This window comes from Aquarana catesbeiana, linkage group LG03, assembly GCF_042186555.1.
Source record: "Aquarana catesbeiana isolate 2022-GZ linkage group LG03, ASM4218655v1, whole genome shotgun sequence".
In the NCBI taxonomy this organism is placed as follows: domain Eukaryota; kingdom Metazoa; phylum Chordata; class Amphibia; order Anura; family Ranidae; genus Aquarana; species Aquarana catesbeiana.
Genome location: NC_133326.1, coordinates 677,234,827 through 677,250,519, shown reverse-complemented (window position 1 = coordinate 677,250,519; position 15,693 = coordinate 677,234,827). Strand labels below are relative to the sequence as shown.

At 46.2% G+C, this 15,693-nt stretch overlaps 1 non-coding gene across 1 annotated transcript; it reads right to left on the bottom strand.

Annotated features, from left to right (window-relative positions):
• Positions 1-15,415: 15,415 nt before the first annotated feature.
• TRNAT-AGU (transfer RNA threonine (anticodon AGU)) lies at positions 15,416-15,489 on the bottom strand. The gene has a single exon. It is a non-coding gene; the product is annotated as a tRNA-Thr (tRNA).
• Between the last annotated feature and the right edge of the window lie 204 nt (positions 15,490-15,693).

Sequence of the window (15,693 nt, the reverse complement as noted above, 5' to 3'; positions counted from 1 at the left end):
CACTCCTCACTACCTATCACAGTTTTGAAGGCCATAAAATGCCAAGATGGCACAACCCCCCCCCAAATGACCCCATTTTGGAAAGTAGACACCCCAAGCTATTTGCTGAGAGGCATGGTGAGTATTTTGCAGCTCTCATTTGTTTTTGAAAATGAAGAAAGACCAGAAAAAAAATTTTTTTTTTTTCTTTTTTCAATTTTCAAAACCTTGTGACAAAAAGTGAGGTCTGCAAAATACTCACTATACCTCTCAGCAAATAGCTTGGGGTGTCTACTTTCCAAAATGGGGTCATTTGGGGGGGTTTTGTGCCACCTGGGCTTTCCATGGCCTCCGAAACTGTGATAGGCATTGAAGAGTGAAATCAAAAATTTACGGCCTTAGAAAGCCTGAAGGCGGTTCTTGGTTTTCGGGGTCCCGTACGCGGCTAGGCTCCCAAAAAGTCCCACACATGTGGTATCCCCGTACTCAGGAGAAGCAACAGAATTTATTTTGGGGTGTAATTTCACAAATCCCCATGGCGTGTTTGAGCAATATAACATTTAGTGACAACTTTGTGCAAAAAAAAAAAAAAAAAAAAAAAATTTGTCTCTTTCCCGCAACTTGTGTCACAATATAAAATATTCCATGGACTCGACATGCCTCTCAGCAAATAGCTTGGGGTGTCTACTTTCCAAAATGGGGTCATTTGGGGGGGTTTGAACTGTCCTGGCATTTTATGCACAACATTTAGAAGCTTATGTCACACATCACCCACTCTTCTAACCACTTGAAGACAAAGCCCTTTCTGACACTTTTTGATTACATGAAAAAATTATTTTTTTTTGCAAGAAAATTACTTTGAACCCCCAAACATTATATATTATTTTAAAGCAAATGCCCTACAGATTAAAATGGTGGGTGTTTCATTTTTTTTTTTCACACAGTAATTGCGCAGCGATTTTTCAAACGCATTTTTTGTGGAAAAAACACACTTTTTTAAATTTTAATGCACTAAAACACACTATATTGCCCAAATGTTTGATGAAATAAAAAAGATGATCTTAGGCCGAGTACATGGATACCAAACATGACATGCTTTACAATTGCGCACAAACGTGCAGTGGCAACAAAATTAATACATTTTTAAAAGCCTTTAAAAGCCTTTACAGGTTACCACTTTAGATTTACAGAGGAGGTCTACTGCTAAAATTACTGCCCTCGATCTGACCTTCGCGGTGATACCTCACATGCATGGTGCAATTGCTGTTTACATTTGACGCCAGACCGACGCTTGCGTTCGCCTTAGCGCGAGAGCAGGGGGGACAGGGGTGCTTTTTTTTTTTTTTTTTTTTTTTTTCTTTATTATTTTTTTGCTTTTTTATCTTATTTTTAAACTGTTCCTTTCATATTTTTTTTTAAATCATTTTTATTGTTATCTCAGGGAATGTAAATATCCCCTATGATAGCAATAGGTAGTGACAGGTACTCTTTTTTGAAAAAATTGGGGTCTATTAGACCCTAGATTTCTCCTCTGCCCTCAAAGCATCTGACCACACCAAGATCGGTGTGATAAAATGCTTTCCCAATTTCCCAATGGCGCTGTTTACATCCGGCGAAATCTAAGTCCTAAAATGCTCGTAGCTTCCGGTTTCTTAGGCCATAGAGATGTTTGGAGCCACTCTGGTCTCTGATCAGCTCTATGGTCAGCTGGCTGAATCACCGGCTGCATTCTCAGGTTCCCTGTTGAGACAGGAGAGCCAGAGAAAAACACGGAAGACGGTGGGGGGGGGGGGCATTCCCTCCCACTGCTTGTAAAAGCAGTCTAGAGGCTAATTAGCCACTAGGATTGCTTTTACATGAAAGCCGACCGCTGGCTGAAAAGAATGATACCAAGATGATACCTAAACCTGCAGGCATCATTCTGGTATAACCACTCAAAGTCGTGAATGGCGTACCTGAAGACAAAAAAATGGTTAACAATAAAGCACAGTAAACGGTTAAGTATAAAAAATTGCATACCTGAAAAGCAAACATGATAAAACATAATAACAATAAAACATTGCAGAATAGAATACAGTAAAAAAAGAGCAGAACACCAGAGAGAGAATAGAGAGAGAGAGAACAATAAAACGACAACTATTTTTTTTTATTTTTGTTTGTGTTTTTTTTTTTTTTTTTACACTTTTTTTTTGTAACTGTAACTTTTATAACTGTAACCGGTTCCAGGTTCGGGTCTCTCAAAATGCGATGGCATCTTGGGAGACCCTGTGAAAGTGTGCCTAGTCTGTGCAATGCTGTACCCTACGCTAATACTCAACTAGTGAATGGTAGCGTTCAAAACATTCACCAATGCAAAGACCAGGATTATCAGGACAGGAGGGACAATAATAGCGGGTGTCACGTCTATATACGCGCTTGCTGCAGACACATCTTTTTTGGGGGGGTTCGTTGGGTAGGGGTACTCGGGAGGACATATAAATGCCTCTCATGCAGCCGACTGCATTTGGTTGGGGATGTGAATGGGGGAAGTACGGGCGCTGCAGAAGTGGTGGGTTCCCAATTAGGATTGGCGAATGCAGCAGGAAGGGCATTATGGGCATGACAGGCCTATGTTTGTCTTTTTGGTGGCAGCGGGACACTACTTGTGCTTGCCACCTCACCAGCTTGAACTGCACTTATGGGACTCGCCACGTCACCAAGTGTTACTGCAGTGCTGGTATGACTACGACCGGGGTGTACTAGGCCGCTGGCGCTTGCCAGTTCACCAAAACGCTACAAAAAAAAGTGACAGTGATCGATCGATACTGCACTTGGGTGGGCTGGGCTGGGCCGGGCGGAGGGGCAAAACGCAGGTGCTAGCAGGTATCTGGGCTGATCCCACTAACACTGCGTTTTTGGGAACCCTAAACTGCTGGGGACGCTAGTATAGATCTGATCGGATCAGATATTGATCCGATCAGATACTATACCACTAAGGGAGGTGTACGGTGCGTGCGTGGGTGTTAGTGGTACTGGCGCTAATCTGACGCTGCTTGGGGCTGGTGCTTGCCAGTTCACCAAAATGCTACCAAAAAAACTGTTAGCGATCGCAGGGATCAGGCCTGACTCTGCGAACGCTGCAGTTATGCGTTTAGTGTTTTGTAAGTGACAGTGATCGATCGATACTGCACTTGGGTGGGCTGGGCGGAGGGGCAAAACGCAGGTGCTAGCAGGTATCTGGGCTGATCCCGCTAACACTGCGTTTTTGGGAACCCTAAACTGCTGGGGACGCTAGTATAGATCTGATCGGATCAGATATTGATGTGTTCAGATACTATACCACTAAGGGAGGTGTACGGTGCGTGTACGGTGCGTGCGTGGGTGTTCGCGGTACTGGCGCTAATCTGACGCTGCCTGGGGCGACGCATATCACCGCCGGGCGATCAGGGGGCTAAACCTTTATTCGGTAATAAACGGCGGGTGCCCTGACACTAAAAAAAATAAACGAACTAACCTGCGTCACCCGTAACGGTTATACGGTGATCAGTGGTGAAAGGGTTAACTAGGGGGCAATCAAGGGGTTAAAACATTTATTCGGTAGTATATGGGGGTCCCTGTCGCTATAAAACGCTGACAGCGAACCTAAATATTTACGTTCCTAACTAGCGTCACCAGCGACACTAATACAGCGATCAGAAAAATGATCGCTTAGCGACACTGGTGACAGGGGGTGATCAAGGGGTTAAAACTTTATTAGGGGGGGTTAGGGGGGTACCCTAGACCTACAGGGGGCTAATACTAACTGTCCTACCACTGCTAACTGTCACAAACTGACACCATGCAGTAATCAGGAAAAAAACAAAACAAAACAAAAAAACCTGCTTGGTGTCAGTTTGTGACAGGGGGGGGGGGGTGATTGGGGGGGATCGGGGGGCGATCGGGGGGGGATCGGGGGTGTTTAGTGTGCCTGGCATGTTCTACTGTGTTGTGTGAGTGTTGGTGCACTTACATGTCTTCTCTCCTCGGTGCTGGAACGGAAACTGGCCAGCCGAGGAGAGATGACATCACATCCTCTGCCTCTGTGTACTATACAGAGGCAGGGGATGTTTCTCATTGGCTGGGAGCGATCGCGAGGGGGGGGCCACGATCGGATGGTCTCCCCCTCGTCTCTCAACTCTCCCAGCCAAACGCCGACCGCCGATGGCACCGGGGGGGGGTCCGATCGGACCCCCCGCCCGCGGGAAGGCAATCACGTACCAGGTACGTGATTTTGCCTGCCCGTGCCGCTCTGCTCACGTATATATGCGTGAGGCGGTCGGCAAGTGGTTAAAAAAAAAAAAATTTTACCTTTACAACCCCTTTAATCACCACTGGGATTTTTTATTTTTTTGCTAAACAAATGAAAAAAGACCAAAAATTTGAAGGGGAAAAAAAGGTTTTCTTAGTTTCTATAATAAAATTTTGCAAACAGGTAATTTCTCTCTTTCACTGATGCATGCTAATAAGGCTGCACTGATAGGCTGCACTGATGAGGCAGCACTGATGAGGCGGCACTGATGAGGCGGCACTGATGAGGTAGCACTGATGAGACGGCACTGATGAGGCACCACTGATGGCACTGATGAGATGGCACTGATATGCAGCACTAATGGCCACTGATGAGGCGGCACTGATGGGCAATGATGAGGCTGCACTTATATGTGGCACTGATGGGCACTGATAGGCATCACTGATGAGCATGCAGCACTAATGGGCACTGATAGGCAGCACTGATGAATAGGCACTGATTGGCAGCACTGATGGGCACTGTTGGGGCTGCACTGATGATCAGTGTCCTGATTATCAGTGTAGATGTCCCTTTTCACACCTGCCAGTTACCGGCTCTCTCCTTTCCCTATGCAGTGACAGGAAAGGAATGCTGTCCTCGGCACCGGCATATGAACTGTGGGCACCCGGCTGTGACAGTTTGCAGCTTCATAGCCGAGTGCCCACTGTACATGCGTGAGCCGCGTTGCACGTTGCGAATGGTCCCATATTCTTCTGGGACCTGTAACGTGTTCCAGAAGACTGTGGGCAGGGAGAAAGGGAGAGAAGGAGAGAGGAGAGGAGAAGGGAGAAGAGAACTAGGCCTAGGCGATCCGAGCCCACCTGTCAAAACCAAGTACCCACTACCCCCCCAAAAAAAAAATTGGTGAAGAAGAGAGGGGAGGAGGCCTTAAAGCAGAACTTCCCCTTTTGGGTGGAGTTCCACTTTAAGTACCCTGAGAAGCCATTAAAAATGGATAGCACCACAACACACTAATGCATGCATGATGCACTACCGCAATACATAGGTTTGAATGGACCAACACAGGATGACATTTGCTATGTGCACTGTGTATTATAAAAACTTGAGAAGGAAAGAGTTGCAAACATTTGCCATTGTTAAAATTTGCAAAGGAAAGAGGAGCAAATGGATTTGGTTCATAATCAGGGACAATTCCTCGAAATAAGGGACAATTGGGAGCTATGGAACTATTGGACAGTAAATCTAACAATAAACAGACATTTAACAAAAGGAGAGAAATGTAGGAAAAGTGTGTCTAGCTGATGGTAAGCAGTGTCCACACTTCTATTTGACACTTCTAAAGCTGAAGGCCATGAAAACACCAGAAAGGGCCTTAAAACATCAAAGGATTATCCAGAGCAGAAGATCTGGTTTGTAACCTAGACAATACTCAACTCTGTTGTGTGTCTCACAAGTATTTTTTCATATCCGATACATTTTGCTAAAGATTTTCAATACAAAATTGGTAAACAAGCATTGTTACAGCATGGACAGATATGGACCAAGATTCAGAAGGTCTTCATGAGAGACAGAAATTATGTTCCAGCCCGCCCCCAGCCGCCGAAGGCACACGATTGGACACCGGGCCTCCCGATCGCACAGGAGGCCCGGTAAGAGCAGCGGGAGGCAGTGGGAGGGGGGGATGTCCCCTCCCGCTCCTCCGGTATAACAGCCCAGCGGCTTTTAGCCGCATTGGTTGTTATACTCGGGTAGCCGATCGCCCACTGTAAACAACGGTACCGGGATGATGCCTGCAGCTGCGGGCATCATCCCGGTATAACCCCAGAAAGCCGAGTACGCATATCTGCGTACGGTCGGCGGGAAGGGGTTAAAAACATTTCAAGATTTACAGAAAACATATGTATTGCCTCCTTACACATTCTATCAATATTTACAACTACGCCATTTGCTACAGAGTCAGTTTAAAGACAAAAAAGTTAAGATACAAAATATGCCGCTTATGGCTGTTCTAGCAAAGTTACAGGCTAACAGGGGTCTGATCTCTACTCTATATGGTCGCCTGACTGAACAACCACGAGGAACAAATAGTTGTTTAGCTATTAAAGGATGGGAAAAAGATCTTGGAAAAATCACAGATGAAACTTGGCAGGGCATATTGGAATCTGTACAGTCTGTATCGGTATCTCCACAGCAATGTCTAACCCAATTATATATAATATATAGAGCCCATAGGACACCAGTTAAATTATATCAATGGGGGAAGTGGGATACATCAGAATATCCAAGATGTTCAAGAGTATCTGCTGACATAATGCATATGCTTTGGAATTGTCCTAAATTGTTTAGATGTTGACAGAATATGGTAGAAACCATTAATCAGGCGTATCAAACCCAGATACAGAAAGACCCAAAAATATGTTTGTTAGGACAGTTAGAAAAAGAAATGTATACTCTGGCAATTAGACTTCCCATTATTAGAATATCAGTTATAGCAAGAAAATTGATAGCAATGAAATGGATATCCTCTAGTAGCCCAGCATATGAAGAATGGCGGATACAGGTGAATGACACACTACTAATGGAATGGCAGGTATATAAGTATAGGGGTTTAGCAAATACATTTAGTGAAATGTGGGAACCATGGTTGACATTACCAGGGTTGACACCATTCATCTTGGGACCAGATGGAAGCATAAGGGTTAACAGATTATTTACCAGTTATAGAATATTTACGGTATGAAGTCTCAAGAAGGAAGGAATGGTGTAGGGGGCTTTTGGTGGGGCAGAGTGGAGGAAAGGGAGAGAGAATCTGTATGTTTTTTGGGAGAGGTTGCTTTTTTTTTTCTCCTCGGGGGTTTGTGTTTAGAATGTAATGTGTTTTTTATTACATGTATGTTTTATGATGAGTCTGCAATGAAAAAAAGATATTAATAAACAGATTATTGAAAAAAAAAAAGCAAGGCAGGGTTGTCCAATAGACCCACCTTCAAGCCCTGACGCTTATATTTTCTTTCTTACATCACAATCTAATTGCAATTTAAAAAAAAATAATCTAGCAAGTTAAGGTAAGGAAGGTCGGAAGGAATTGAAAATAGTTATTAGTAGTTGTTTTGTACTGTATACATACTAATTCTAAGTTAATTTAACATTTCCAAAACAGAATATATTTATTTAAGAATTTGAAGATTGTTGTCACCATTGAAGTTTTAATTAACATCTGGCATATGCACTTGCCCATGCACTACCCTACTGCTACATGAGACTAAAGAGAAAAAAACAAAACCCCATGCAAGCTCCAAGCCTGTGAGTTGGGCTAAGCAGCATATGGGGGAACGGAAATCGATATACTTATACTGTATAAGTTTTGGATCCGATGATTTAAAAGGTGATATTGATGAACTGTAGTAAAAATATATTGTTGTGTGGCTGGCCAGCATTAGATAATCATCCTGTCTCATGTTGAGCTTCTTAGTCACAATCTTAAAAAAAAATGTTTTTATAGTGTATAGGGTTATATTAGGGGGGTATTTTTCTCCTTTTTTATGCTAATTTTATTTTTGTGTACGGTAGCTATATATTTTTGTTTAACTTTTTCACTGTCATTATTTTCTTTCTGTAGTCATGTGTAAAATATTGGACTGTTTTTTGGTATTTGGCACAAGAACAGATCCAGGACAGGTAAATTGAGCTTCTGTAATTCTCTGGGGTTGATAGCTCCCACAGCTAAACGCAGCTGCTCACATGTAGTCGCTCATAGTATGATTACCTGCGATGATTGGCCCTAGACACAGACAGTAATTGATAAAAGTCCCATTTGCAACTGTGAATGGAGCCTAACACCACCTCGACTTTGCCATGCCTGTTGACTCCGATACAATTCACCAAAGTAGCAAACTTTTGCCAAGATCTCCTCATTTTAAAGACATTTCTGGAAGATGAAACTCTCAAATACACTCACCCCTAAGCCTTTAAACTCTCTCCTTCTTACATTGTGGTGCTAAAGCTGAAATTTGTGATTAATGACCGGTACACTTTACTGTTTACTGGGAGGAGACGATTTCTGTCAGCACTAGGGTGGAAAGTGTGCTAGGACAATGGGGACATTTGTTCCTTTCACTTTTATATTCTTGTGATACTTCTCCATACCTCTGCCAAGTGTGACCACAGGACCATTTGGAGCCAAAACCATGAGAACTGTGGAGTCGGGTGTTTCCCAGAGTACTGTGTAGAATTAACACAAAACTGCCAACTACTGAGTCAATGTCACCTTCATTTATTGTCCTGGGATGGTCAAAAAGATGTGTGGTCAAGGGAGAGAGGAGCCACTCCTGCCATGTTGCCTATCTATTTCTAACGCCTCTGAAGTCTTTGATGTCTCATCTACAGGTCTGGAGCTGCTAGTGTACTGTACATTTTCAGAAGGGGGCACTATCTGCTAGAGGAATGCCAGATGCAGAAAACTATTAAAACTTTCACATAGCTCAGAAATTATGACTATGAGTGTTTTGCCCTCCATGGTCAATTATCACTTAAATCACCATAGTCCATATGAATTCAGGGTTCTTGTACATATTCTTGAATTTCTGGTCAAGGGGGCTAGATGGAGTCCACAGAGCAGGCTTCCAGCCCTTAGGAACGGGTTGAAGATATTTTCTGTGTCGCATTTCACCTACATATGCAAAGATCATACAGATGCAAAACAGACTGGTAGACAGACATGCCACTTGTCCAATTAAATCAAGGTTAGTGTGGAGGTTGCAACCAGGGTCAGGCCCCATTGTGATGGGTACTTTACTTATATCAGTTGTGGTGTATTATACATGTATTATACATGTATGGCAATACTTTGCATTAATAAATTCAAATGGAGCAGCAGGGTAGTGCATGGGCAAAGTGCATATGCCAGATAATAAACTTCAATGAAGACAATCTTCAAATAAACCCCCCTCCAAAAAAAAAAAAAAACACACACGCACACACACACATATATATATATATATATATATATATATATATACAGTATATATACAGTATCTGACAAAAGTGAGTACACCTCTCACATTTTTGTAAATATTTTATTATACCTTTTCATGTGATAACTCAGAAGAAATGACACTTTGCTACAATGTAAAGTAGTGAGTGTACAGCTTGTATAACAGTGTAAATTTGCTGTCCCCTCAAAATAACTCAACACACAGCCATTAATGTCTAAACCGCTGGCAGCAAAAGTGAGTACACCCCTAAATGAAAATGTCCAAATTGGGCCCAAAGTGTCAATATTTTGTGTGGCCACCAATATTTTCCAACACTGCCTTAACCCTCTTGGCTATGGAGTTCACCAGAGCTTCACATGTTGTCACTGGAGTCCTCTTCTACTCCTCCATGACAACATTATAAAGCTGATATCTGAACACCTCTGGTGGGTTTTTTTTTTCGCTGCAGTACATTTTCATTTAATTATTTCACTGTCATTATTTTCTTTCTGTGATCAAAATGTAAAATGTTGAGGCTCATCTCACTACCTGTCCCTCGAACCAACCCTCCCAACTACTTAGTCCCCCTTCCTGCTCTATCCTACACTCACTAACCCACATCTTAATTTTCTCCCTCTCCACCAACACCTTTCCCTCCCATCCCAACAAAGCACTGGTTACCCCATACTCAAAAAATCCTCACTCGAAACCACCTGTTTGAACAACATAAGACCTATCTCCCTGCTCCCATTTGCCTCCAAGCTTCTTAGATGTCATGTCCACAACTGTATGAGTCACTACCTCACTGATAACAACCTTCTTGACCCCCTACAGTCTGGCTTCTGCCCACAACATGCCACTAAAATGGCAAACAAACCACCCGACAAACAAACCCCCATGGTTGGTATTCACGCAATCGGACTTGGCGCCAATGCAGAGCACTGAGAGGTCGCTCTGGGCGGCCATCTCCCGAGTCCCGGATCTTCCTGTGCATCCTTCCCCCTGTCCGGCCAATATGATCGCCAATATGATCGCCAATATTATCGCTTCTCCTCTCTATTAATTGGCTATTGTCTCACAACTTTTTTGAAGCCTCAGGCTCTAATCATGTGCTTCAAAAAAAAACATTGGAATCCATGCGTCTGGTGCCCTGCATGGAGATTAGGGGCCAGGCGCATGGATTAGGGGGGTGCAGGGCCAGCCCTACCATGAGACCCAGTGGTACCATGGGTCCCGAGCGGCACTTTCAGGGGGGCGGTAAACTTTCGCCCATGAGCAGTGGCAGAACTGCCGCTCGCAAGCCAGCCCATCCGCTGCTTAATCCACAGTGAGGGAGCCCGGCACCGCTGCTGTTAGAGGTAACAGGAGCGGCCCAGGACAGATTACAGCCACTACTTTATTGCTCATCACATTGCTGTAGATGGGGACTGGAATCTCTGCACCCTGTACCTCCCCCTACCTCTCTCCTCCAGCAGTTTTTTCAAGCACGGCCACTGTCCTGCAGGAAAACAGTGACATCCCTGAGGTGGATCCTCCTGGCCTCTGCTGTTTGAGTGGGCGGGATGGGGGTGCACCTGACCTACGAGATCGCGCCTGTCTGGTGTGACAGTGAGCAGAGGGAGACAAGCCAGTGTGTGTGGTGATAAAATCATCTTGCCATACCTTGTGTAGCTTGCAGGCACCTCTATGATAAATCTGCTGGATTACTGCAGTTTAGCATGGAAGTGCTGCCTGTTAGCTGACAATTGGGCTTAATAATTGTCACCGTCTCCAGGTTTTCACTGCCCCTCCTGACCCCTCCCTGGTGTATACCCTCCTGACCCTCCCTGGTGTATACCCTCCTGACCCTTCCTAGTACCCTCCTGACCCCTCCCTGGTGTATACTCTCCTGACCCTTCCTAGTACCCTCCTGACCCCTCCCTGGTGTATATCCTCCTGACCCTTCCTAGTACCCTCCTGACCCTCCCTGGTGTATACCCTCCTGACCCTTCCTAGTACCCTCCTGACCCCTCCCTGGTGTATACCCTCCTGACCCTTCCTAGTACCCTCCTGACCCCTCCCTGGTGTATATCCTCCTGACCCTTCCTAGTACCCTCCTGACCCTCCCTAATATACCCTCCTGACCCTTCCTAGTACCCTCCTGACCCCTCCCTGGTGTATATCCTTCTGACCCTTCCTAGTACCCTCCTGACCCTCCCTGGTGTATACCCTCCTGACCCTTCCTAGTACCCTTCTGACCCCTCCCTGGTGTATACCCTCCTGACCCTTCCTGGTGTTTACCGTCCTGACCCTTCCTAGTACCCTCCTGACCCCTCCCTGATGTATACCCTCCTGACCGTTCCTGGTGTATACCCTCTGATCCTTCCTAGTACCCTCCTGACCCCTCCCTGGTGTATAACCTCCTGACCCTTCCTAGTACCCTCCTGACTTCTCCCTAGTGTATATCCTCCTGACCCTCCCTGGTGTTTACCCTCCTGACCCTTCCTAGTACCCTCCTGACCCCTCCCTGGTGTATATCCTCCTGACCCTTCCTAGTACCCTCCTGACCCTCCCTGGTGTATACCCTCCTGACCCTTCCTAGTACCCTCCTGACCCCTCCCTGGTGTATATCCTCCTGACCCTTCCTAGTACCCTCCTGCCCCCTCCCTGGTGTATACCCTCCTGACCCTCCCTGGTGTATACCCTCCTGACCATTCCTAGTACCCTTCTGACCCCTCCCTGATGTATACCCTCCTGACCATTCCTGGTGTATACCCTCCTGATCCTTCCTAGTACCCTCCTGACCCCTCCCTGGTGTATACCCTCCAGACCCTACCTAGTACCCTCCTGACCCCTCCCTGGTGTATACCCTCCTGACCCTTCCTAGTACCCTCCTGACTTCTCCCTGGTGTATACCCTCCTGACCCTCCCTGGTGTATACCCTACTGACCCTTCCTAGTACCCTCCTAACCCCTCCCTGGTGTATATCCTCCTGAACCTCCCTGGTGTATACCCTCCTGACCCTTCCTAGTACCCTCCTGACCCCTCCCTTATTTATACCCTCCTGACCCTTCCTAGTACCCTCCTGACCCCTCCCTGGTGTATACCCTTCTGACCCTCCCTAGTGCCCTCCTGACCCCTCCCTGGTGTATACTCTCCTGATCTTTCCTGGTGTATACCCTCCTGACCCTCCCTAGTACGCTCCTGACCCTCCCTAGTACCCTCCTGACCACTCCCTGGTGTATACCCTCCTGATCCACCCTGGTGTATACCCTCCTGACCCCTCCCTGGTGTATACCCTCCTGACCCCTCCCTGGTGTATACCCTCCTGACCCCTCCCTGGTGTGTGCGATACTGACCCTCCCTGGTGTATACCCTCCTGACCCCTCCCGTGTGTGTGCCCTCCTGACCCTCCTTAGTACCCTCCTGACCATCCCTGATGTATACCCTTCTGACCCCTCCCTGGTGTATACCCTTCTGACCCCTCCCTGGTGTGTACCCTCCTGAGACTCCCTGCCTCTGTCTGAACCCCCCACCACCACTGCCTCTGTCTGAACCCCCCCACCACCACCATCACTGCTGCCTCTGACTGAACCCCGACCACCACCGCTGCCTCTGACTGATCCCCCCACCACTAAAGCTGCCTCTGACTGAATCCCCCACCACCACCATCACCACTGCCTCTGTCTGAACCCCCCCACCACCACCACCACCCCTGCTGCCTCTGACTGAACCCCCCCACCACCGCTGCCTCTGACTGAACCCCCCCACCACCACATCTGCCTCTGACTGAATCCCCTACCACCACCATCACCACTGCCTCTGTCTGAACCCCCCCACCACCACCCTCACTGCTGCCTATGACGGAACCCCCCACCACCATCGCTGCCTTTGACTGAATCCCCCACCATCACCACAGCTGCATTCGATGGAACACCCCAACCAACAACACTGTTGCATGTAAATCTAACTCCCTAATACATTCAATTTTCGTTTTAATTGTCATGATATAAAATAATGTATGTGGGGGCCTTTTGGTGGGCGTAATTTTTTTTTCTGGGGGGGCAGCATTTAATTCTTGGGCCCAGGCAGCACAATGTCTTGGGCCAGCCCTCGGGGGGCGGCACCCTTGCACCCCGTATGGAGCGGCTGCCACTGCAGAAACTGCCATACTAAAACTCACTAATGACCTACTAGCTTCTAAAATCAACTGACTTTACTCCATATTCATACTCTTAGACCTTTCCGCTGCCTTCGACACAGTCAACCACCCATTCCTCCTCAATAAACTCCGCTCCCTTGGCTTCCAGGACTGCTCTTTTCTGGTTCTAATCCTACCTATCTCAGTACACCTTCAGTGTCACCTACAACTCTATCTCCTCCGCTCCTCTTCCTCTTTCTGTTGGGGTACTCAAAGGCTCTGTCCTTGGGCTCCTCCTATTCTTTCTCTATACCTCTTCCTTGGGCCAGGTAATAACCTCCCATGGCTCCCAATACCACGTCTACACTGCTGACACCTAGATGTATCTCTATACTCCTCAGCTCACCCCTCAATCTCTTTATGTATCATGGATTTGCTGAAGAATGTATCAGTCTGGATGTCACACCATTTCCTGAAGCTCAATCTGTCCAAAACTGAGCTTGTAATGTCTCCTGCTCCCCGATTTCCCGCATGACTTTACCATTGAGATCAATAGCAAAATTATTGTTCCCACCTCACACGCCAGGGTGCTAGGTGTGATCCTGACACCTGGCCCCACATCCAATCACTAGCTAAGCCTTCCTGACTTAACCTCTGTAACATTTCCAGAATTCTACACAGAACTAACGACACCACAAAACAACTTATTCACTCACTGGTTATCCCCCACCTTGACTATTGCAACTCTCTCCTTCCTGTCCTACCTTTACACAGGCTCTCACCCCTTCAGTCTATTCTGAATGCTGCTGCCAGACTTAAACACCTTACTAAATGATCTGTGGCTGCTGCCCATTTCTGCCAACCTCTTCACTGGCTCCTACTAGCCCAATGTATAAAATTCAAAATACTAACCACAGCATACAAAACCATCCACAACACTGCCCCCAGCTACATCACCAACCTCATTTGCAGATATCACCCAAATAGTCCACTCTGCTCCTCTCAAGACATCCTGCTCTCTAGCTCCCTTGTTACCTCCTCCCATGCTTGCCTCCTGGACTTCTCCAGAACCTCTCTCATCCTCTGGAACTCACTCCCCCAGTATGTCCAATTAGCTCCTACCCTGTCCGCCTTTAGGCGATGCTTGAAAACATATTTATTTAGGGAAGCCTACCTCACCTCCACATAAAAACTGTACTTTGGCCACCTCCTTCAGATCATCCCCATAGTTATTATCTTTTTTACCATCCTCTCCATCCCTTTAGATTGTAAGCTCCATGAGCAAGGCCCTCCTATTCCTTCTGTATTGAATTGTATTGTAATCATACCGTCTCCCTTTATTTTGTAAAGCACTTCATAAGCTGTTGGTGCTATATAAATCCTGAAGAATATTAATAAGCTACTATTTGATTGGGTGCTACTGGAGAGTGAAAGGAAAACTTTGCTCTTTCTTCTGTGTCTCACATCATGTAATATGCAAGACACATGGAAAGGTTATGTCTCACATCATGTAATATGCAGGACACATGGAAAGGAAGAACTTTCCTTCACACCAATCTGATTTTTTTATATTGTTAAATGCCTATTTCTGTTCCTACCAGACAACTTGAGAATGGGAATAGGTTGGTATTTTCCTTTTTGTGAAACATTGCTCTCTTAAAGCGGAGTTCCATCCAAAAATGGAACTTCCGCTTTAAGGGTTGGTGATCCCCTGACATGCCACATTTGGCATGTCATTTTCTGAGGGGGGGTTCCAGCTCCCACTTCCTCCCGGGGCACCGCAGCGCCGGAAGTAAGTTTACCTCTCCCCCTCCCTCTCGGCAATCATCTGGAGCATGTCACGGGTCCCAGATGATTGCCCGGCCAGTCACAGCCTGCGCATGCGCCAGGTGCCCACAGTGACAATGCCGGCGCCACAGAGAGGAGGGGGAGATGAGTGGGGCTTTGTTTCCCCACATCACTGGACCGTGGGACAGGTGTCCAATTATTAAAAGTCAGCAGCTGCAGTATTTGTAGCTGCTGACTTTTTATTATTTTTTGGGGGGCAGAACTCCACTTTATATCTCTAGAAAAGCAAGGCACTGCTGAGATTCGAACTCAGGATCTCCTGTTTACTAGACAGGCGCTTTAACCAACTAAGCCACAGCGCCAAGACATAGGTATGCAGTGGAGGATGACAATGTGTGTAAATATAAGTAAACATGAGTAATGCTCACTTTTAGTTGTGAAGTCCATAGTCTACAAGGGGGGTGCTGATAAGTATTGAGCCTTACTCAGAAAAAATTTAGCTAGGAAGCTGTAAATTGCAGAGCTTACTGGACAATTTGTCTATATTTATTGGTGCAAAAATCAAC